Source organism: Hemitrygon akajei, chromosome 8 (genome assembly GCF_048418815.1).
Source record: "Hemitrygon akajei chromosome 8, sHemAka1.3, whole genome shotgun sequence".
In the NCBI taxonomy this organism is placed as follows: domain Eukaryota; kingdom Metazoa; phylum Chordata; class Chondrichthyes; order Myliobatiformes; family Dasyatidae; genus Hemitrygon; species Hemitrygon akajei.
This window is the reverse complement of record NC_133131.1, coordinates 140,498,918-140,523,269: the sequence shown is the minus strand read 5'-3', so window position 1 is coordinate 140,523,269 and position 24,352 is coordinate 140,498,918. Positions and strand designations below refer to the sequence as shown.

The following is a 24,352-nucleotide window of genomic DNA, read 5'->3' as shown; positions in this document are numbered from 1 at the left end:
TCTGGACTGAAATGAAGATACGTGTTATAAGTGAATCTTGGCTTCCTGATGTACTGATGCATGCAAACTGCTGTCAGTTTTTGTGAATTCCAGAACCCTGGAAAGAGTGGTTGAGAAATAGATGTGACATTTACAGGAAAACTTTACTGATTCTACAAGTAGAGTATCAGAATTTCCAGATTTATAAAAGAGAATACAGTGTGAAAATTTATAACTACACACATACTTGTGTGTGTGAACATTTCAGACAAAAAGATGGCACTGTAATGTTTTGTATCTTATCTTTTCAAGACTCAGCTTGATAAAGGGCATTAAACTGTGAGTGTCACGGGAAGACTAGAGCTAAGTGTACATCTTTGGAGCAACACATAAAAAGTTGCAAAGAGTCAGCGGCAAGAGAAAATCTTCAGATGATGGAAATCCAAGCAACAGACACAAAATGTTGGAGGAACTCAGCAAGCCAGGCAGCACCTATAGAAAAGAAGCTCAGTCGACTTTTTTAAAGGGTTTTGGCCTGTAACGTTGACTGCACTTTTTTCTATAGATGCTGTCTGGCCTGCTGAGCTCCTCCAGCATTTTGTGTCTGTTGCAAATACTCAGAGGTCAGGCAGCATCTATAGGGAGAAATGGACTGTTGGCATTTTGGGTCGAGACCCTTCATCTACATTCTATTTCCCTCTACAGCTGCTGAAGTTCCTCCATCTTTTTGTGTGTTGCTCCAGACTCCAGCATCTGCATTCTCTTGTGTCTCTATTTTGAGTATCTTTAGTTGCCCTTAAAAAAGCTGGTAATGTCTGATACAAAAGAAGGATGAGAGTTGGAAACCTCAACAGCAAATACCCAACTTTGCACGTGGTGTTTCTGTGGCAGGAGCTTTAATTTTGCTCAGTTTCTGATATATTATTGCTCTTGTTCTCATGAGCCTGCCTACTCCTCAAACTTGCAGGCGACAGAACTGAATAACCAATGAATTCTCTCATTGAATTGACTGCCAAATTCATTAAACTCATTCTAATGTAACTAAGTCAGTACAGTGACAAACATTGACCAACATGCATCAACAGAAGCTTTTGAAATATTGCTGAGATAAACACGAGGATTTTTTCCCCGTTATAAATTAACTTGATTACTCAATTTTCAATGTAACTGGGTCTATCCAGTTCTGTTTACAATGCAATTAAACTGGATTTGACTTTTGCCATGTGATTCTGTCTCCTATAACATAATTATAAATTTGTACTTTGAGAACTATAATTCTGGTTTATAAACTCTGTCTGCTTCTTTTTGTTGAGGCATATTTTTCTAGGCAGATTGCCCTGGCAGATTGGTTTCTGACAGCACTCTGGGAGGATTTGCAAACTAGTGTAATGCAGGGACCACCCAACTGTGTTAAGAAAAGGCCTCCATGCTCACGGAATGAGGGCTGAGGTGGTCATTTTCAAATGTTTTGTGAGCATCTTCCAAGGATTCAAATTGGTGTTTCAGAGAGTTCTGGAACAAGTCGGTGTTAAATAATGGAATATATGGAATGAGTGAATGTGTCAGCAAGGAGACGATTGCACAGAAACCCAAGCTGCATTTAGAAAGTAGGGTCGGATATCAAGGGTCTGAGGTACATTTCTTCTGCTTGAAAAGTCTCTGAACTTCTTCAGGTTTCCATAATCAAAGCTTTTCTACAGAATTCACACCGTTTGTCAGCATTGTTGCAGATTTTCAACAGTGATTAAAGCCAAATTGCAAAAAAAATACTTGTGTGTATTATTGCCCTGTACTTAGTAAGCAAGACTGCATTATATTTTGAAAGTTAATACAACAATGGAGGAGAGATTAAACTCCTTTAATTTGCCAGTGTATAAACATAAATAAAACTGTATACTTTTAAAAGAACAACGTAGGGAACGGGAAGCTTAACGTTTCTGTGTGGCACAGAAGGTGCTAATAAAGCTGCTGCCTCACAGTGTCCGAGTCCTGCATTCAATCCTAACCTTGGATGCTGTCTACATAGTTTGTACGGTTTTCCTATGACAGCATTGCTTCCGTCCAGGTGCTCTGCTTTTCTCCATATCCCAGAGGTGTGTGGATAGGTAGGTTAATTGGTCACTGTAAGTTGCCCTTGGTGTGTAGGAGTTGATAAAACACATCAGGAGAATGAGGAATGACATTAATGTAGGATTAGTGTGAGTAAGTGTTTGATGGAGTCACGGTTGGAGGGCAGGTATCTTTTTGCTGGAAATCTAAAGTAGTATGAAAATATGCAATTTGTTTGCTTTATATATAAATATAAATTACAAAGGGAGTCATGTCAAGTCTTTTACAGCTCAGCTGAAAAATTGCATCTGATTAGAAGATGCAAAAGATATTTACTAGAAAGGAAGAGTTTTTGTTGCATGGAGAATCCAGAGAAGTTGCAATGACCTTAGATAGAACAGAGAAACTTTTACAGTGTCATTTAAAACAATGAAGATGTTTGATGGAAATAGGAAGCGATGAACATAGTTATGTATAAGAGAGTGGGAAAAGGATCTTGAAAGACTTAAGATGACTATTTTTTCCTAGCAGATTTTTATGATCTAGTATGTCCTACTTGAAAGGGTGCTGGAGTAGACTTAATAGCAACTTTCAAAACGAAACTGGACATATACTTGAATTAAAAATGACATTTCAGGCTGTTGGGGGAAAATCAGAAAGTAGAATTAATTAAAAAGTTTATGAGAGTGAGTTTAATAAGAAAGCTCTTTCAGCAAGCTGGAAGGGGCAAGAGCTGTAGTGTGCGTAACACTCTACAGCACCAGCGACAAAGGTTTAATTCCGTTGCTTTCTGTAAGGAGTTTGTATGTTCTCCCTGTAACTGTGTGGGTTTCCTCTGGGTGCCCAGGTTTCCTCCCACTTTCCCACATTGTAGGGGTTAGTAGGTTAGTCGGTTACATGGATGTAATGGGCTGATTGGGATGGGAAGAACATGTTACTGGGCTGTATCCCTAAATAAAATAAAAAGATGGGCTGTGTTCGGAAGTATTCTGGAGTTACTGTATGTGAATATAGCAGATATTAATTCAAGCAAGAACCAGTCTTCAGTTCTTATTGTAAGCTGCAAACAGTAAATTGAAGTTAAAAACACACTAAGAGATATGATCTGAAAAATAATGGCTATGAGATGTTTGCATATGCATAAATTCTATTGAATCACCTACTGTTACCATTGATCTTAAGGGTTTAAAATGTGATGTCGTATTGAGTTTGGAGACTCTATAGACAGGGTCTCCAGAACAATGCCTGCTTGTTGTGATGAACAAAGACTTAGCTACACCAGCAAATTCAGTGTCTCTGCAGTGACTTTGATCACAGTCACAACAGGCTGAATAATCTTTCTGTGCTGCAACATTTTCTTTATAGAACAAGTATAAAAATAGATTTTTTTGGAAATATCTAATTAAATCAATTACAATTTTAAACTGCATAAGTGGAGACTAAAAAAAAAGATAGTTATTTCAGTGCTGATTCTAAATGTTGGTCAAATCTGCACTGCAAGAGAAATGTCTCTGCTGCAAGTCAGCTCTGTGAAATCCAATCACAAAAGACAGCAAGGGGCCAGATTGAATTGGCCTTAATATATATTTATCTCAGTGCCTCTTCCAGGAGCATCAGGAAGATTTGAAGAGTATCGCCTGGATCTTGTATTTAGTGAATTCACTGGGTTTCTTCAGGCAGCATTTAGGACCACTGACATGAGGAGATGGAAGGCCAGTGGATTAGATCCAGACTTTCTGATAACCCGTGTGATTCTCTGACTCTGTTGGACATATAGCATTTATAATAGATCAACCAGCATGTAGTTCTATTCTGCTTGATCCCTACTGATAATAAAAAAATTAGCACTTATTATTTCTTCAGATTATTTTGCTTATTCTTTTCACCTGAAGGCATGGCTCCCTCTCTGGGATTTAACTACATTAGCAGCAACTATAGTCTTCTTCCTTTCTCAAGTGACAGGCTGATATTTCAACCTGATTTTTTTTTGTGCTTGAAAGAAACCCACAACATAAATTATTTGTGAAGGCAGTATACCCATGGAAAAATTGCAGGGAACCTGATAATAACTATAAACATCGGACAGGAGCTTCCAGCAAGGCCCCAGCCTCTCCATCAACCACCATCTTGAATTTAGAATTGTTACTCAATAACAGTACTCTTGCCTATAAGGTAGAAAAGCATCTCATTCTAAGAACCTGAACCCATATTCTGGCTGTCAGACAAGTCAACTTCTGAGTGAGCATTTAAAGTGTGGTTGCCTTTGTCTTCTTATATGGACACAAAAGATTCCATGTTGCTATTTGTAAAGGGCATGTGACTTGATCAAATCTTTCAGCAACCAACACAAACAGCTATCCAGTTGAATGCCTTGCTGTTGTATGGGGAACTTGTTGTCTGGAAATTGATTGCTGCGTTAAAAGAGTGATCATAATTTTTTCCACATATAATTAGTTGTCAAACACCCTGGGGCATTGTGAAATTCAAGCTTCTTTTATTAACTGCATGATGATTTGAGAGATGAAACCACATCCAGACGGTTCAGTAGCCCAGATGCTCCAAGAGGTTCTCCCTACTACAAATACTGTTTTGACTCCCTAAGTCCATTTATTAGACTATTTATTAAAGGAGCCAAAAGCACTTTGAAGAAACGTTTCCAAAGGTGACCTGTGCTAACATTCTCTTTTCTTCCATCCTCAGGGAGGTGCCGATGTAGATGTCCAGTCCCACTTTGACCCTGGCAAAGTCAGCTGCAATATTTATTGGTACCAACTTACCACAGTCTATGAGTAGACAGATGAAAATGGGTTGTGATTTTTATTTTTGGTAGGTCTATCATGATGATGATCCTGAGACTGAAGATCATCCTAAATCCAGTACAAACAGTAACATGGCTGGTGAAATGTAGGGGCAATATGAGAAACCCAGAGAACCAAACTACCTCAATCACCCTGCAGGGCATGGAGGGATCAAAGCTAAAGTTCAACTCTATGTTCAAAGGATGGCTGTAAGAAGTTTACACTTCATACTGAGAGAATTATGGAACTGTTGAAGCACAGGAGGCTACTCAGCCCATCAATTCTGTACTGGCTCCTAATACAGAAATATCCCCAGCCCATTCTCCTTTCTCCAGATTATTCTCTGAAGTATCTAAACAATTCACTTCAATGGTACCAATCGATTCTCGTATCACCATTTGCCCAAGCAGTGAGTTTCAGGACAAAAGTTTAAAAAACCACCCAGTGGGTCAGGCAGAATTGTGGAGAGAGAAACAGAGTTGATGTTTCAGGTGAAGTTTTTTCATCAAAGCTGGGAAAACATTAAAAAACAAGTTAGCTTTAAGTTGCTGATAGAGTGGGAGAAGGAGGAATCAAAGAGAATGCCTGAACAAAGGATCTGTTCCTCTTCCCTCAGATAATATGTGACCTGAATATTTCCAGTCTTTTCTGTTTCAGATTTCCATTTACAGTAACTTGCAGATCCTGTCTGTTTCAGCATAAATGTAAGAGGCTGTGAGTAGGAATAAAAGGATCCTTTTCTGGTTCCCTGCTGGTGAGTAGTGCTGTTCCACAGGGGTCGGTGTTGGGACAGCTTCTTTTTATGCTGTATATCAATGATTTAGATGATGGAATAGATGGCTTTGTTGGAATTGATGGAGGGGCAGGTAGTGTTGAGGAAACAGGAAGGCTGCACGAGGACTTAGAATAGGAGAATGGGCAACAAAGTGGCAACTAAATTACAATGTTGAAAAATGCATGGTCATGCACATTGGTAGAAGAAATAAATGTGCAGACTGTTTTCTAAATGAGGAGAAAAACAAAAATCTGAGATGCAAAAGCACTTGGGAGTCTTTGTGCAGAACACCCTAAAGGTTAACATGCAGGTAGAGTTGGTGGTGAGGAAGGCAAATGCAATGAAACATTCATTTCAAGAGGGCCTGAATATAAGAGCAGGGATGTGATGCTGAGGCTTTATAAGGCACTGGTGAGGCCTCACCTTGAGTACTGTGAACAGTTTTGGTCTCCTCATCTAAGAAAAGATGTGCTGGCATTGGAGAGGGTCCAGAAGTGATTCTGGGAATTGTGCAGAAGATATAGAGAATCTGCAGAGAGATATAGATAGATATAGACAGCCATGATCTTTTTGAATGGCAGAGCTGACTCAATGGTCCAGATGGCCTACTCTTGCTCCTATTTTTATGTTCTTAAGGAAGAGTTATCATACGAAGAACATTTGATAACTCTGGATTTGTACTTGTTGGAATTTAGAAGGGTGAGGGGGAATCTCAATGAATCTTTAAAATGTTGAAAGGCCTAGACAGAGTAGATGTGGAAAGGATGTTTCCCATGGTGTGGAGAGTCTAGGACAAGAGGGCACAGCCTCAGGATAGAAATGCATCCATTTAAAACAGAGATACGGAGAAATTTCTTTCAGAATCAGAATCAGATTCAGGTTTATTATCACCGGCATGTGTCATGAAATTTGTTAACTTAGCAGCAGCAGTTCAATGCAATACATAATATAGAAGAAAAATATATAAATAAATAAGTAAATCAATTGCAGTATATGTATATTGAATAGGTTAAAAATTGTGCAAAAAAGCCAGAAATAATTATATTTAAAAAGTGGGGTAGTGTCCAAGGATTCAATGTCCATGTAATCAGATGGCAGAGGGGAAGAAGCTGTTCCTAAATCACTGAGTGTGTGCCTTCAGGCTTCTGTACCTCCTACCTGATGGTAACAGTGAGAAAAGGGCATGACCTGGTTGCTGGAGGTCCTTAATTATGGATGGTGCCTTTCTGAGACACTGCTCCTTGAAGATGTCCGAGGTACTTTTAGGCTAATACCCAAGATGGAGCCAACTAAATTTACAACCCTCTGCAGCTTCTTTTGGTCCTGTGCAGTAGCCTCCCATACCAGCCTGTCAGCCTCCACGGTACATCTATAGAAGATTTTGAATGTATTTGTTGACATACCAACTCTCTTCAAACTCCTAATAAAGTACAGTCGCTGTCTTGCCTTCTTTATAACTGCATTGATATGTTGGGACCAGGTTAGGTCCTCAAAGATCTTGACACCCAGGTAATTGAAACTGCTCACTCTCTCCACTTCTGATCCCTCTATGAGGATTGGTATGTGTTCCTTTGTCTTACTCTTCCTGAAGTCCACAATCAACTCTTTTGTCTTACTGACATTGAGTGCCAGGTTGTTGCTGCAGCACCACTCCACTAGTTGGCATATCTCACTCCTGTAACCCTCTCGTCACCACCTGAGATTCTACCAACAATGGTTGTATCATCAGCAAATTTATAGATGGTAGTTGAGCTATGCCTAGCCACACCGTCATGTGTATATAGAGAGTAGAGCAGTGGGCTAAGCACACACCCCTTAGGTGCACCAGTGTTGATCATCAGTGAGGAGGATATGTTATTACCAATCCGCACAGATTGTGGTCTTCCCGTTAGGAAGTCAAGGATCCAATTGCAGAGGGAGGTACAGAGGCCCAGGTTCTGTAACTTCGTAATCAGAATTGTGAAATGATGGTCTTAAACACTGAGCTATTGTCAATGAACAGCATCCTGATGTTGGTGTTTGTGTTGTCCAGGTGGTCTAAAGCCGTGTGGAGAGCCATTGAGATTGCATCTGCTGTTGACCTATCGTGGCGATAGGCAAATTGAAATGGATCCAGGTCCTTGCTGAGGCAGGAGTTCAGTCTAGTCATGATCAACCTCTCAAAGCATTTCATCACTGTGTGTCAGACAGAGCGGTCAGCAGCACTGGGGCTCCACAGGGGACTGTCCTGTCTCCCTTTCTCTTCACCATCTACACCTCGGGCTTCAACTACTGCACAGAGTCTTGCCATCTTCAAAAGTTTTGCCATAGTTGGATGCATCAGCAAGGGAGATGAGGCTGAGTACAGGGCTATAGTGGGAAACTTTGTCACATGGTGCGAGCAGAATCATCTACAGCTTAATGTGAAAAAGACTAAGGAGCTGGTGGTGGACCTGAGGAGGGCTAAGGCACTGGTGACCCCTGTTTCCATCCAAGGGGTCAGTGTGGACATAGTGGAGGATTACAAATACCTGGGGATATGAATTGACAATAAACTGGACTGGTCAAAGTACACTGAGGCTGTCTACAAGAAGGGTCAGAGCCATCTCTATTTTCTGAAGAGACAGAGGTCCTTTAACATCTGCCAGACGATGCTGAGGATGTTGTACAAGTCTGTGGTGGCCAGTGCTATTATGTTTGCTGTTGTGTGCTGGGGCAGTAGGCTGAGGGTAGCAGACACCAACAGAATCAACAAACTCATTCGTAAGGCCAGTGATGTTGTGGGGGTGGAACTGGACTCTCTGATGGTGGTGTCTGAAAAGAGGATGCTGTCCAAGTTGCATGCCATCTTGGACAATGTCTCCCATCCACTCCATAATGTACTGGTTAGGCACAGGAGTACATTCAGCCAGAGACTCATTCCACTGAGATGTACCACTGAGCATCATAGGAAGTCATTCCTGCCTGTGGCCATCAAACTTTACAACTCCTCCCTCGGAGTGTCAGACACCCTGAGCCAATAGGCTGGTCCTGGACTTATTTCCACTTGGCATAATTTACTTATTATTATTTAATTATTTATGGTTTTATATTGCTATATTCCTACACTATTCTTGGTTGGTGTGACTGTAACGAAACCCATTTTCCCTTGGGATCAATAAAGTATGTCTGTCTGTCTGTCGATGTGAGTGCTACCGGGTGATAGTCATTAAGGCAACTCACATTATTCTTCTTGGACACTGGTATAACTGTTGCCTTTTTGAAGCAAGGGTGAACTTCTGGCTGTAGCAGTGAAAATTTGAAAATGCCCTTGAATACTCCCGCCAGTTGGTTGGCACAGGTTTTCAGAGCCTCACCAGGTACTCCATCAGGACCTTCCGCCTTGCGAGGGTTCACTCTCTTTAAAGACAGCCTAACATCGGCCTCTGAGACAGAGATCATAGGGTCATCAGGTGCAGCAGGGATCTTCACAGCTGTAGTTATATTCTCCCTTTCAAAGTAGGCTTTGAAGGCATTGAGTTCATCTGGTAGTGAAGCTTTGCTGCGATTCATGCTATTGGGTTTTGCTTTGTAGGAAGTAATGTCTCGCAGACCCTGCCAGGGTTGTTGTACATCCGATGTCGCCTCCAACCTCGTACGAAATTGTCTCTTTGCCCTTGAAATAGCCCTCCACAAATCATACCTGGTTTTTTGAAGAGGCCCTGGGCTGCCTGACTTGAGTGCCACAGATTAGGTCGTCAGCAGACAAGGTACCTCCTGGTTCATTTACGGCTTTTGGTTTGGGAATGTACAGTAAGTCTTTGCAGGCACACAGCCATCCACTCAGGTTTTAATGAAGTCAGTAACAACTGCAACTCATCCAGGTGCGAAGATGAATCCCTGAATACAGTCCAGTCCACCGATTCAAAGCAGTCCTGTAGGCATTCCTGTGCTTTCCTTGTCCATACCTTCTTGGTCCTCACTACTGGTGCTGCTGTCTTCAGTCTCTGCCGATACTCGGGGAGTAGAAGTACAGCCAGGTGATCAGACTTCCCGAAGTGAGGGCGTGGAATAGCACAGTAGGCATTCTTGATGGTGATGTAACAATGGTCCAGTGTGTTGTTTCCTCTAGTATTGCAAGTGATCTGTTGATGGTAATTGCTTAATGATTTTTTTTAGACAGAGGGTGGTGAATTTGTGGAATTTTTTTTTACCACAGGCAGCTGTGCAGGCCAGGTTGTTGGGCAGAGCTTGGTTGGTACTTGATTGGACATGGAGGGGAGCCATGATTGAATGGCTGAGCAGACTAGATGGGCCAAATGGCCTAATTATGCTCCTGTGTCTTATGGTCTTTATTAAAAGGACCAATTGACCATAAGGAAAATACGCTTCTTCACTTTTCCTTTCCAAAACAGCTACAAACTTCTCTACCTCCATTCAGTTTCCTCTCAACCTCCTTTACTTCAAGCTTCTCCAAATGTTTGGTGCTATCTAGGCCGCTTCTCAGGTTATGCTCTTGCAGAGGAACTCCATGTGACTTCCTTTTATTCAATGTAATTGCATCAAAAATAATGCAACAGCAGAAAGAAACAAATTCAACTCCAGAACAAAGAACCCATGACACTTTCTTCCCGTGAAAAGTGTCTAGGACTCCTGGAAGAGAGACCACATCAAGACTGTATGATCTCTTGCACTTTATAAAGTACTGTGATCTCTTTGATTATACTAGTATTGATAAATTGAAATTATATTGATAGTTTCAAAACTACAATAATGCCATAAACTACAATAAGGAATACCTAAATTATTTGTGGTATATATATATAAAATTAATTTTAACACATGATGCGCAGTATTATCTCACCCTCCAGTATGAATAATTTTATTAAAAATTTCCATTCATTTATTCAACAAATTAATATTTTAGAAAGAATTTTAGATTTCTATTACATAAGAATAATAATAATCATTAGAATTAATTACATTAAATAGACAAAAAATAATTACAAAGCACAATATGTTGATCATGTGGATCATGTGGATAGTCAGAAGCTTTTTCCCAGGTGTGAAATGGTTGCCACAAGAGGACACAAGTTTAAGGTGCTGGGGAGTAGGTACAGAGGAGATGTCAGGGGTAAATTTTTTACTCAGAGAGTGCATGGAATGGGCTGCTGGCAATGGTGGTGGAGGCGAATACAATGGGGTCTTTTAAGAGACTTTTGGATAGGTACATGGAGCTTAGAAAAATAGAGGGCTATAGGTAAGCCTAATAATTTCTAAGGTAGGGACATGTTTGGCACAACTTTTTGGGCCGAAGGGCCTGTATTGTGCTGTAGGTTTTCTATGTTTCTATGTATAAGGTGTGAATTTGAATTGCTACCATGTCTGAAGGAAAAGCATCAGACTAATACCTGATAAAACAATGATTATAATTTAAACACCATTTCTAAAATAGAGAAAACTCAAAATGAGATTACAATCCTGATCTAGTCTCTTTATTATACCAAAGATTTTAAGAATGTTTATGACCATAAAAATTAGAATTTCCACCTTTTAATCTTTCCCAGCTCTTCACCACCATTCCTGCTTCCTGATAATAACTTGTATCTCTACTTACGTGTCAATTTCACTAAAGATAATGATTTGTGGGTAGGACGCAGCTATTTAAATTACTACTTCGGATTACAAGTTGTTGGAGAAGCAGAGATGTAGAATTACAGGGGAGATTGAGATAGATTTGGAGACCAAAGCATGGTCAGGGACTATGGAGAGGAGAGAAAAGCTGAAACTGAAGCTTGCAAGAGTAGGAGGAAGGGCTAGGTGGGCTTGGATAGTCTTTCAGTGTAGTAATAGCAGATTTGAAAAGGAGGAGGAATATAACAGGAGAGTTCAGTTATTTGAAAGGATAGTTTTGACAACTAGATTTCCAAAATAGGTTGTGTGGCCTCTGTTGGTCGTGGTCAACCATGGGTACTGCTCCTCTGGTAGTCACTGGCTTGTTGAGCAGCGTTGACTGTGGCTATTGAGGCCAATCCTGGAACGGTAGTCTCTGCCACAGTTGCTGCATGTAGGGCATCGTGGAATTGTTGTCCGCTGTCCGCCGTGCTCTCTGTTTAGCTCTCCGCTCCTCAAACTGACTCAGGATCACTCTTTGCCTTGCTCTAGGTGTTGCTGAAAAGTACCTCGCCATTTGTTGCGGTCATCTGCTGTAACCTCCCAGCACTCTGTGTTGATTTTTAAGGCAGAGGTCCTTGAAGTGAAGCTGGGGTCTACCAATATTCCTCTTGCCTGTTGCTAGCTCTCCGTAGAGGATGTCTTTTGGCAGTCTGACATTCTTCATATGACGGATGTGGCCCAGCCAGCACTGTCTGCATTGTCTTAAAAGTGTGAACATTGTGGGAAGTCCAGCGCGGGAGAGGACCTCAGAGTTTGGGACTTTGTCTCTCCAGGGGATGCTGAGGATGCGGCGAAGGCTACGCAGGTGAAAACTATTGAGTTTCCTCTCTGGCTTAGAGTAGATGGTCCAAGTCTCGTTACCATACAGGAGGGTGCTGATAACGTATACATTGTACAAGGCAGTCTTGGTCTTTGTAGCGAGTTTCGGATTCTCCCAGATCCGCAAGGAGATTCGAGCAAGGATCAATGCTGCTTTGCCGATACGCCTGTTGATTTCAGCATCGAGGGAGGGAGTGTCGCTAATGGTCGACCCCAAGTATGTGAACTCGTGGACCACTTCTAGATCGTAATTGTTAATGGTAATGGCTGGTGGCTCCACTACGTTCTGGGCAAGAACATTTGTTTTCTTTAGGCTGATGGTAAGCCCGAAGTCCTTGCATGCCTTAGAGAAGCGGTTCATGAGAGTTTGTAGTTGCTGTTTGGTGTGTGAGGTTATAGCAGTGTCATCAGCAAAAAGCATGTCTCGTATTAAGATCTCTTGCACCTTTGTTCTTGCTCTCAGGTGCACAGGGTTGAACAGCTGCCCTTCAGACTTGGTGTGCATGTCTGTCGACGTCCCAAACGCGTGCTTCAGTAGCAGAGAGAAGATGCCAAATAATGTTGGGGCCAACACGCATCCTTGTTTGACTCCACTACGAATAGTGAAGGGTTCTGATGAGCTGCCATCATACTCAAGGTAGGTAGGAAATATGAAATTATCCTATTGCAAAATGGACTTGACCTTACTTTAACTTCTGTTCATCCTAGTGAATATTCAACTCTAGAGTTTCTTGTATTACAATAATTAAGAGTATGAAACAGTCATATTGATTTTGCTAATTTTTTCTACACATAGTTGAGTCCACCAATGTCCTTTATGCTACAGGAGTATGGGGCCAACTGTATGTCAACACTAACCAATAGATACTTTGTATAAAGAATAAGTCCTGATATGGGATGGATACTTAAAGTGAAGCATGTGTCCATTATAACTTACTACAGATATTATGAAGCAACAAATCTGTGATATTTTGTTCTTGGTGTTTTTGAATTAGAGAATTGAATACAAAAGCAGAGTTGGAGAGGAAACAAATTCCTGTCACACATTTTAGAAGAAAAAGAAGCTTCACATACAATGGACTAGATTTATTGCATTTATTTTAAGAACAGAAGGAAACTCAGGGTAAAGAAAAGACATTGTGTTTATCAAACCAGGGAATCTAGAAATCATGGTGGGGAATTTGTTTGAAGTCCCCACATCCCACACCTTCACCACATTCGCAGGAAAGCAATGATGTAATGTTTATAAAGCGCTGGTGAGGCCTCACTTGGAGTATTGTGATCAGTTTTGGGCCCTTTATCTTAGAAAGGATGTGCTGTGACTGGAGAGGGTTCAAAAGAAGTTCAGGAAAGTGATTCTAGGTTTGAATGGCTTGTCCTATGAAAAGTGCTTGAAGCCTCTGGGCCTGCATTCACTGCAATTCAGAAGAATGAGCAGTGACCTCATTGAAACCTATCGAATGGTGAAAGGCCTTGATAGAGTGGATGTGGAGAGGATGTTTCCTATGGTGGGAGAGTCTAAGACCAAAGGACACAGCTTCAGAATAGAGGGGAGTCATTTTAGAATGGAGATGAGAAGGAATTTCTTGAACCAGAGAGTGGTTAATCTCTGGAATTCTTTGTCACAGGCAGCTGCAGAGACCAAGTCGTTATGTATATTTAAGGCAGAAGTTGACAGATTCTTGAATAATCGGGGTAGGAAGAGATATGAGGAGAAGACAGGAGATTGGGGCTGAGAGGGAAAATGGATCGGCCATGATGAAATGGTGGAACAGACTCTACAGGCCAAATGGCCTAATCCTGCTCCCGTGTCTTATGCTCAACGAAAAGCTTCATATATTATTAACCCATTGTGGACTTAACAGATATGCACATTCGAAAGATGCTACTTTTGATAGAGAAGCACCCGCACAGAATTGCACAGAAGTGACAGCCTAGATAATTGAACTTATGTTTATTTCTTGGAATTGATTCAATTGCAATTCAACCTGAGGCTCAGTTAGTAGTAATCTCATTTCTAAATCAAATGGCTGTAGGTTAAAGATCTGAAAACAAATATCTGGGGCTGCATTCCTGAGCAGTGCCGAATAGGTACTGTGTTGTCAGATGTAATATCTTTCAGATGTGACATTAAATGATGCCCCCATCTGCTCTGTGAGATGTACATGAGATCGGTGGCACTATTGTGAGGATGCAAGGAAATTAATTATCACTCAGTAGGTTTAAAATAGGTGAAAACAAAGAATGCTGGAAACACTCAGAATGGTTACCACCTGATCTGCAGAGTAATTTCAGCATTTCTGGTTTTGTTATAGATATTGTCATATTTCTGATTTTCACTAAAATCTCATCTTTTTTTTACTTTGTTACTTGACAAAACTTGCAGTGCACAAATCTAATTGACTTGTTTTTAATTACAAAAATAAGAAAGTTACATAATATTTCATTGGCTATAAAAGTTTGATAGTTTTCAGATAAGTGCAAGGTACATAGAAACATAGAAAATAGGTGCAGGAGTAGGCCATTCGGCCCTTCGAGCCTGCACCGCCATTCAGTATGATCATGGCTGATCATCCAACTCAGAACCCTGTACCTGCTTTCTCTCCATACCCCCTGATCCCTTTAGCCACAAGGGCCATATCTAACTTTCTCTTAAATATAGCCAATGAACCGGCCTGAACTGTTTCCTGCGGCAGAGAATTCCACAGATTCACCACTCTCTGCGTGAAGAAGTTTTTCCTCATCTCGGTCCTAAAAGGCTTCCCCTTTATCCTTAAACTGTGACCCCTCGTTCTGGACTTCCCCAACATCGGAAACAATCTTCCTGCATCTAGCCTGTCCAATCTCTTTAGAATTTTATACGTTTCAATAAGATCCCCCCTCAATCTTCTAAATTCCAGTGAGTATAAGCCTAGTCGATCCAGTCTTTCTTCATATGAAAGTCCTGCCATCCCAGGAATCAATCTGGTGAACCTTCTCTGTACTCCCTCTATGGCGAGAATGTCTTTCCTCAGATTAGGGGACCAAAACTACACACAATATTCTAGGTGCGGTCTCACCAAGGCCTTGTACAACTGCAGTAGAACCTCCTTGCTCCTGTACTCAAATCCTTTTGCTATGAATGCAACATATCATTTGCCTTTTTCACCACCTGCTGTACCTGCATGCCCACTTTCAATGACTGGTGTACAATGACACCCAGGTCTCGTTGCACCTCCCCTTTTCCTAATCGGCCACCGTTCAGATAATAATCTGTTTTCCTGTTCTTGCAACCAAAGTGGATTACCTCACATTTATCCACATTAAATTGCATCTGCCATGAATTTTCCCACTCACCTAACCTATCCAAGTCACCCTGCATCCTCTTAGCATCCTCCTCACAGCTAACACCGCCGCCCAGCTTTGTGTCATCCGCAAAACTGGAGATGCTGCATTTAATTCCCTCATCTAAATCATTAATATATATTGTAAACAACTGGGGTCCCAGCACTGAGCCTTGCGGTACCCCACTAGTCACTGTTGCATTTGGACTACTACTTTTCACATTGTTTGTCAATGATTTGGATAATGGAAATGATGGCTTTGTGGCAAAGTTTGTGGATGATACGAAGATAGGCTGAGGAAGCAATGCGATTGCAGCAGGACTTAGACAAATTGGAAGAATGGACAAAAAATTGGAAGATGGAATACAGTGTTGAGAAATGTATGATAATGCATTTTGGTAAAAGGAACAATAGTGCAGGTTATTATCTAAATAGGGAGAAGGTTCAAACATCAGAGGTGCAGAGGGACTTAGGAGTCCTCATGCAAGACTCCCAGAAGCTTAATTTACAGGTTGAATCTGTGGTAAAAAAGGCAAATGCAATGTTGGCATTTATTTCAAGGGGAGTAGAATATAAAAGCAAGGAGATAATGCTGAGCCTTTATAAGATACTGGTCATGCTACACTTGGAGTATTGTCAGCAGTTTTGGGTTCCATATCTCAGAAAGTATGTGTTGTCATTGGAGAGAGGAGGTTCATGAGGATGATTCTGGGAATGAAAGGCTTAACATATGAGAGTGTTTGCCAACTTTTGGCCTGTACTCATGAGAATTTATAAGAATGCATGGGGATCTCATTGAAACCTATCGAATATTGAAAGGACTAGATAAGGTGAATGTGGAGAGGATGTTTCCTCTGGTGGGGCTATCCAGAACTAGAAGGTACGACCTCAAAATTGAGGAGCGACCTTTTAGAACTGAATTACAGAGGAGTTTTTTTAGCCAGAGAGTAGTGAATCTGTGGAACGCTCTGCCACAGACTGCAGTGGAGGCCAAGTCCGTGGGTATATTTAAAGCAGAAGTTGATAAGTTCCTGATCGGTCAGGGTATCAAAGGATATGGCGAGGAGGCAGGTATGTGGAGTCCAATGGGATCCAGGATCTGCCATGATGGAATGGTGGAGCAGACTCAATCAGCTGAGTGGCCAAATTCTGCTCTTATGTCTTTTGGTCTTATGATCTACGTGGTTCCCAGAAAGTGGCATCACAAACAGACAGGGTTATGAAGAAGACTTTTGACATACAGACCTTCATCACATAAAATGCTGGAGGAACTCAGTAGGTCAGGCAGCATCGATGGAATAAACAGTCAATGGTTCAAGCCCAGACCCTTCATCAGGCCTGAAAGGTCTCAGCCCGAAACATCAAGTGTGTATAGCGTTCCACAGATGATGCCTGACCTGCTGAGATCCCCCAGCATTTTGTGTGTGTTGCTTTGGATTTCCAGCATCTGCAGAATCTCTTGTGTTTAGGCCTTCACCAGTCAGGCCATTGAGTACAGAAGTTGTATTGCAATTGGGCAACATGTTGGTGAGGCCACATTTGGAATATTGTATTCAGTTTTGGTCACTCTGCTATAGGAAAGAGGCCATTAAGTTGGGAAAAGAATGCAAAGGAAATTTACGAGGATATTGCCAAGCCTAAAATTATGGAGAAAGGCTGAACAAGTAGGGATAATTTTCCTTGGACCATAGGGAAATAAGGGATAATGTTATGGAGGTACTATAACCACATGAGGGAATAGGTAGAGTATTTTCCCCAGAGTTGCGGAATCAGGAACTAGACAGCATAGGTCTAGGATGAGAAGGGAGAGATTTAATAGGAACCTGAGGAGTGATATTTTCATGAAGAGAAAGGTCTGCATATCGATTGAGCTACCAAAGGAAGTGGCTGAGGCAGAGATGTTAATATTTAAAAGGCACTTGGACAGGGACACGAATGGGAGAAATTTAGAGGGATGTGGGCCAAATGAGGGCAGGTGAGCTAGCTTAGAAAGGAATCCTGGTTGGCATGGACCATTTGGGCTGAAAGGCCCATTTCCATACTGTTCGACTCTATGATGAGTGCTCTAGAAATCATGGGCTCACATACAATACAAGAAGTACCACCATGTCACATTAAACTCAAGTTCCCATTCATTCTAGTATCAACCACTGGCATGTTAGTTACTGCCTTCCATGCCTTAGTGATTCTAGTGCTCAGCCAGATGCTTCTTAAATGCTTTAAGAGTCCCTACCTCCACCACCCACTTAGACATTTGTTTGCTAGATTCCAACCACTCTTTAGCAGAAGCAAATTCTTCCTTAGATCCCCTCTGCAAATCTTACTCTTCATCCTAAACATATGCCTTTTAGTTTTAGACTTCTCTACTGTGGGGAAAAGTTTGCTACTTTCTATTCTATCTTTTCCCCTCATAATTTTGCATTAGGATGCCCCACTACCTCCACTGCTCCAAGGAAAACAAAGCCAGCCTGTGCAGTCTGTCCTCATGCTCCATCTCAAGCAACATCCCGGTGAATTTCCTCTGCACTCTCTCCAGTACAATTATATTCTTCAATTAGTGCCGTCCTTGAACTGTACACTGTTTTCCAGCTACGACCTAAAATGTTTGAAGGTTCAAGATTAACTTTATGTCTATAAAGTGACACTGGGCTGTACAAAGGTGACTGACAGGAAATAATAGTGGTGGAGCTCATAGGAGGAGGTGTTCATCGACCTTACTGCTAGGGGAAAGTAACGATTTTTGAGTCTGGTTGTCCTGGCGTGGATGTTATGTCGACTCCTCCCTGATGAGAGTGGGACAAACAATCCATGAGCAGTGTGCATGGGATCCTTCATGATATTACTGGCTCTTTTCCGGGCCTTTTCTATATACGTACTTGATGGTGGGGAGGCCATTGCCAATAACCTCTTTCTCTAGTTTTGTGCCCTCGCTAATGCAGTTAAGTATCTCGTCTGCCTTCGTTTCACCACCTTATCTGTCTGTCACTGCCACCTTTAGGGATCCTTCTGTTCCTCAATAATCCCCAAGACCCCATCATTTATTTTGTATATCCTATCATTATTAGTGCTCCAAGGAGTATCACATCACACTTAGCAGCATTAAAGTCTGTCTGTCCACCTGATTAACTGACCAATACTGTCCTGTAGCCTAAGACTGCCTTTCTCACTGTCAACAAAACTTTGTCAATTTGTCAAAATTTGTCAATTTTCATGTGATCTGCAAACTTTCCTCTTACATTCATATTTACGTAGTTGAAGTACGTAGTAAATGATGAAGGTCTCAGTACATAACACTATAAGACCAGAAGACTATTAGACATATGAGCAGAATTAGGCCATTCAGTCCATCGAGTCTGCTCTGCCATTCCATCATGGCTGATCCCAGATTCCACTCAACCCCATACACCTGCCTTCTTGCCATATCCTTTGATGCCTTGACCAATCAGGAAACTATCAACTTCCACTTTAAATATACCCATGGACTTGGCCTCCACCATGGTCTGTGACAGGACATTCCACAGATTCACTACTCTCTGGCTAAAAAAATTCCTCCTTATCTCTGCTCTAAATTCTGAGGCTGTTCCTCAGTGGCTTCCTCAGGGAAGATAGCTGCAAAGTACCCATTAAGTTAATCTTTGTCCCACATTACTACCTCACCAGCATCATTTTCCAGTGGTCCAATATCAACTCTCACCACCCTTTTACTCTTTATAGAACTGAAAAAAACTTTTAGTATCCTGCTTTATATTATTGGCTAGTTTGCCCTCAGATTTCATCTGTTCCCTTCTTGTAGATTTTTTAGTTGGCTTTTGTTGGATTTTAAAAGCTTCCCAATCATCCAACCTCCCACTCACTTTTGCTACCACATATACCCTTTCCTTGACTTTTATGTAGTCCTTAACTTGTCAACCACGGTTGCCTAGCCCTGCCATTTGAGAACTTCTTCTTCTGTGGGACATATCTATCCTGTGCCTTGTGAACTATTTCCGGAAGCTTCACCTCCGCCAGCATCCTCCCCCAATCCACATGGGCAAGCTCCTCTCTCATGCCTCTGTAATTCCCTTTATTCCATTGTGGTACGGATACATGTGAGTTATGCCTCTCCCTCTCAAATTGCAGTGTGAATTCAATCATTTTATGATCACTGCCTCCCAAGGATTCCTTTACATTAAGCTCCCTAGTAAGATCTGGGCTATTATACAACACCCAATCTAAGATAGCCTTTCCCTGAGTGGGCTCGAGCACAAACTGCTCTACAAAGCCATCTTGTAGGCATCAACAAATTCCCTCTTTTACGATCTGACACCAATCCGATTTTCCCAATCCTCTTGCATATTGAAGTTCCCCATTACAATCGTGATATTACCCTTATTACATGCCCTATAGATGTACTGTGGAGAGCATTCTGACAGGCTGCATCACGGTCTGGTATTGGGGGGCTACTGCACAGGACCGAAAGAAGCTGCAGAAGGTTGTAAATCTACTCAGCTCCATCTTGGGTACTAGCCTACAAAGTACCCAGGACATCCTCAGGGAGCGGCGTCTCAGAAAGGCAGCATCCATTATTAAGGACTCCAGCACCCAGGGCATGCCCTTTTCTCATTGCTATCATCAGGTAGGAGGCACACACTCAGTGATTCAGGAACAGTTTCTTCCCCTCTGCCATCCAATTCCTAAATGAACATTGAACCCTTGGACACTACTTCCCTTTTAAAAAATATACAGTATTTCTGTTTTTTTGCGTGTTTTGTAAACTATTCAATATACATATACTGTAATTGATTCGCTTATATATTTACTATTATTATTATTTTTATTTTATTTATTATTTTTTCTTATGTATTGCACTGAACTGCTGCTGCTATGTTAACAAATTTCACGTCGCATGCCGGTGATAATAAACCTGATTCTGATTCTGAGTCCAGCTCCCTTTTCAAACTCAACCCCATATGATTCCCATAATGTGTTTTTTACCCTTGCAGTTTCTTAAACTCCACCCAGAAAGATTCAACATTCTCTGATCCTATGTCACCTCTTTCTAAAGATGGAATTCTATCTCTTATCAACTGCCTATGCCTTCCTGCCTGTCCTTTTGATACAAAGTATATTCTTTGACGTTAAGCTCCCATCTATGGCCTTCTTTCAGCCACGACTCAGTGACGCCCACAATGTCATACCATCCAATCTCTAATTGCGCCAACAGTTCATCCACCTTTTACCAAATGTTATGAGGATTTAAATATAGCATTTTCAGTCCTGCATTCTTTACCCTTTTGAATTTTGCTTCTGTGGTACAATTTAACTCTTTGCTCTGTCTACATTTGTACCTGGTCATTAGCTTGTCCTTCCTTACGTCCATGTTACACCCATCATCTACTTGCAAACTTGTTGGCTCATCCTCAGCTCGATCATACTGGTTCCCATTCCCCTACCATATTAGTTTAAACCATTCCCAACAGGTCTAGTACATCACTGGTCACATGATTCCAATCACATCCACCATCAGCACTAAATACAATGCTTTGTTTTCTTTCTGTCCTTGAAAACCACTGATTTCTTTTCTGACCACTGAGGGTTCAGGTTTCAGCATTGATCAATGTTTCTGTGATTCTCTGTCTCAACACTTTTTGTTAGTTCCATTTAAAAGCTGGAGACACAGGACACTGCTGGAAACTTTGAGCAACACACACAAGATGCTGGGTGAAGTCAATGGGTCAGGCAGCCTCTGTGGAGGGAAATGGATAGACGGAGCCCAGACAAAGGGTCTCTTGCTACTTGTTAGTTTGGTTTAAGACTTACATTTTGTCAGCAGATTAATTAATTGAGACGGGTTGTAAAGGCAAAAGAACAATTATTTATACTAATTAAAATTCTAATGAATTGGAATGAGATAAAGATTAGATTAAAGATTGTCACGCACATTGAAACATACAATGAAGTGAGTTTGCATCAAATCAAATCAGTATCTTAATATCTAATAAAATGATGAATTGGGATATCTGATTTTTTTTTGTTCTAGGTGCTTCTTTTAACTTAAGTCAGCAGGTTGATAAGAATTGATTTGGTTTTGACCATAGTGAGAGGCAGGTGGTTAACTACAATGAAAGTATTAGTTCCAGGTGACTGTATGAAGCAGATGATGATTATCTGAGTTAACTTGTTTGTTCTGTTATGAGAGCAAAGAAACTCAACCCAGAAATCCCATGACGGAGACAAGATCTTGCACATGGAAGGTCCACAGTCATCCGAACAATGATGAAGCTGGCCACCTGACCCAAGAGCATACTAAAAGAGGAAAAACGTCCTCTTGGATGGGCTGAGGCTTACAGACATTCAGAGAAGAAGCTAAATGGCACATCCTTAATGGGCTGCAGAGATTTGGGCATTATTAAGGGTACTTCAACCAAGAAAAAAACTGCAAGCCATCCACTTCCAGGCTTTAGTCTCTCCCAGTTTTCTCTGAAATATTCATTTGTTGCTGTACTCACAACATCACCCTTCGTTCAGAGCATGCAACATGGAGTTAACACAATCTTGCACACCTGGCCTCTTCCACCTCTCTTCATACACATCTCTGACCTGGACTGGCAGAAAGGGCAAACTTGCTGACAATCTTATTGTTTTCCAGGGGGTTGAAGTATTAGCCCTGATGGAGTAGCTCAACCAGCAAGCAATATTTTTGACAGGAAATCACCACAAGCCTGGCAATCTCCTTACAAGTACACACTCCAAATTAGAAAGTGGCTTAATTAGTTGCACACTGGGCTTCCTTTGGTGATGGACATTTAAATCATAAACAAAGTAAGTGGCAGGTTTAAACTAAGCCCTAAGAAAACTACCTTTGCAGCTGTTGATGGTGTGGCAGAATGAAATCCTATCTGTTTCTTTTAAACAGATTCAGCTCTAGCAGATTTTAAATATAAAATCATTTTGCATACTAAAGCATTCCATTTTTATTCAACAGTAAACCAAATTGTAATACAATGCAATGTTCTACACAAATACTTCGTTTAAAAATGTCTTTATTACTTTTAAGTAGCAAACTGTTCAGCAAGGTATAAAATATTGAGTTAACGCAAGTATTTACTAACTCATTTACAGTGCCTTCAAAGTGAGCAGATGCTTTCAGGTTCCTGGCTAAACTTTGCAGCAGCTCCACAACTGTGTACAATACAACTGGCGATTGATTTCCTGATGTAAATGGAAAAGGGCTACTTACTTACCAGGAGTACGGCTCAAACCCTGCCTGCCTGCTTGTTGCCTTTTGGGTGTGTGGTAAAGCAATGCATGAAGAGACTGCTGAGCATGCTCAGTATGGGCAGCCATTCATGAAGGAAACTGTGGCTGGATTTGCTATCCTTGCCAGCTTAATAGCTCTGAAGTGACATGAGAGCTGACAGAAATAGTAGTTAGTGGGAGGCATTTCCCCCTCGTCTTTGTGCCTTTCATCTTTCATTCAGTAAAGGAGGAAAGCCTCCAGTCAAAAGTGGCAGGACTTATTGTTAACCCTAACGTTATCCTGGCTTATTTTTACATCATGAAGTACTTAAGAAATATACAATTGTTCACACAAGAATGTTAAAGTAAAATGTCATTCTGGACAGTCTTCATTGAGGTTGAACTCCATACTGTTCATTGAGAGACAACTCAGAGGCTATAATCAGGACGTTAGCCAGTTTAAGAGGAAGCTGTATAAGGCTGGGGCAGTTTCTCATTCCTATTCATCCCTTCAGCTGAGTTACTGAATGTCATCTTAGTGATGTCACCACCTCAATAATATCTTTACCAGTAGTGCTGCTGAAATCCTCCACAAAAGTCTTGGCATGGATGTCTAGCTTGATTTCTACAATACCTTCAGACTGGCCTCCATAACTAATTACCATAAACACTAGCTTCTCTGGGAAACACACACAAAATGCTGGGTGAACTCAGCAGGACAGGCCGCATCTATGGAAATGAGTAAACAGTCGATGTTTCAGGCTGAGACGCTTTATTAGGACTAGGAAAAAAGATGACAAGTTAGAGCAAGAGGCTGGAGGGAGGGGAGGAAGATGTGCAAGGTGGTAGGTGATAGGTGAAACTGGGAGGGGGGGGAGGGATGAAGTAAAGGTCTGGGAAGCTGGTAGGTGAAAGGGTGAAAGAGATTAAGAGCTGTGGAAGGGGGAATCCAGGACTCTGCCACTGGTATTCTAGACTATCTAGATTCTAGAGACTGCCTCCCCTCTAACATGTTAAAGACTCATGTTGTATCCAGTGACTTTAGTGGGATCTGGATTGCACCTGTCAAATGTCCCACTGGAACAAAGGCAGATCCTTGTGAAACGGCTGAATAAGTGAAGTACTGGAGGCTACCAGTGCCCTGGAATTTTGTGCCAGCATGAGTCAGTACTTCTAGGAAAGAAAGCTTTGTATCTATGCAGGGCCTTTGATGACCAGAAGGGCTTGACTGCTTATGATGTGTCAGTGTGTCATTTCTAGGGTCACAGATCTAATGCATCACGGCCTTGTATGGAAACATCAATGCCCAGGAATGGAAAAGGCTACAGAAGGCAGTGGACACAACCCCGTCCATAACAGGCAAAGCACTCCCCACCATTGAATAAATTTATATGGAGCACTGCACAAGGAAACGGCATCCATCAAAGATCTCCAGCCTCCAGCAGGCCATGTCCCATTCTCATTACTACCATCGGGCAAGAGGTACAGAAGCTTTAGGTTCCACACCTCCCAGGTTCAGGCAGAGTCATTACCCACAACCATCAGCCTCCTGAACTGGTCTAGGTAACTTCACTCACCACTGCTCTGACTGAATGCAGAACCTACAGACTAACTTTCAAGACTCCACAATTCATGTTCTCAGCATGATCCACCATTGCACACTGGCTGTTTGTCAACCTTTATCTGTTTATGTCTTTTTTTTTGTAAATTTTATTACTTTTTCCTGTAAATGTCTGCAAAAAATTGAATCTCTAGGT

The 24,352-nt window shown here is 41.5% G+C and overlaps 1 protein-coding gene and 1 long non-coding RNA gene across 8 annotated transcripts in view; one reads left to right on the top strand and one right to left on the bottom strand.

The window, feature by feature from the left end:
* Window positions 1–24,352, bottom strand: part of jcada (junctional cadherin 5 associated a) — a 322,416-nt gene that overhangs the window by 233,420 nt on the left and 64,644 nt on the right. The window contains exon 1 of one of the 7 annotated variants that reach the window (XM_073054754.1): window positions 22,597–22,619. The exons of the other annotated variants lie outside the window; for them this stretch is intronic. The gene's annotated coding sequence lies outside the window, so the exon portion shown is untranslated. Of the gene's footprint in view, window positions 1–22,596; window positions 22,620–24,352 lie in introns of those variants that run through there. 7 annotated transcript variants of the gene reach the window in all.
* The window catches only part of LOC140732310 (uncharacterized), a 78,107-nt gene that overhangs the window by 50,609 nt on the left and 3,146 nt on the right, over window positions 1–24,352 (top strand). The window contains exon 2 of the long non-coding RNA XR_012100040.1: window positions 12,518–12,691. This is a non-coding gene — a long non-coding RNA (uncharacterized lncRNA). The remainder of the gene's footprint in view (window positions 1–12,517; window positions 12,692–24,352) is intronic.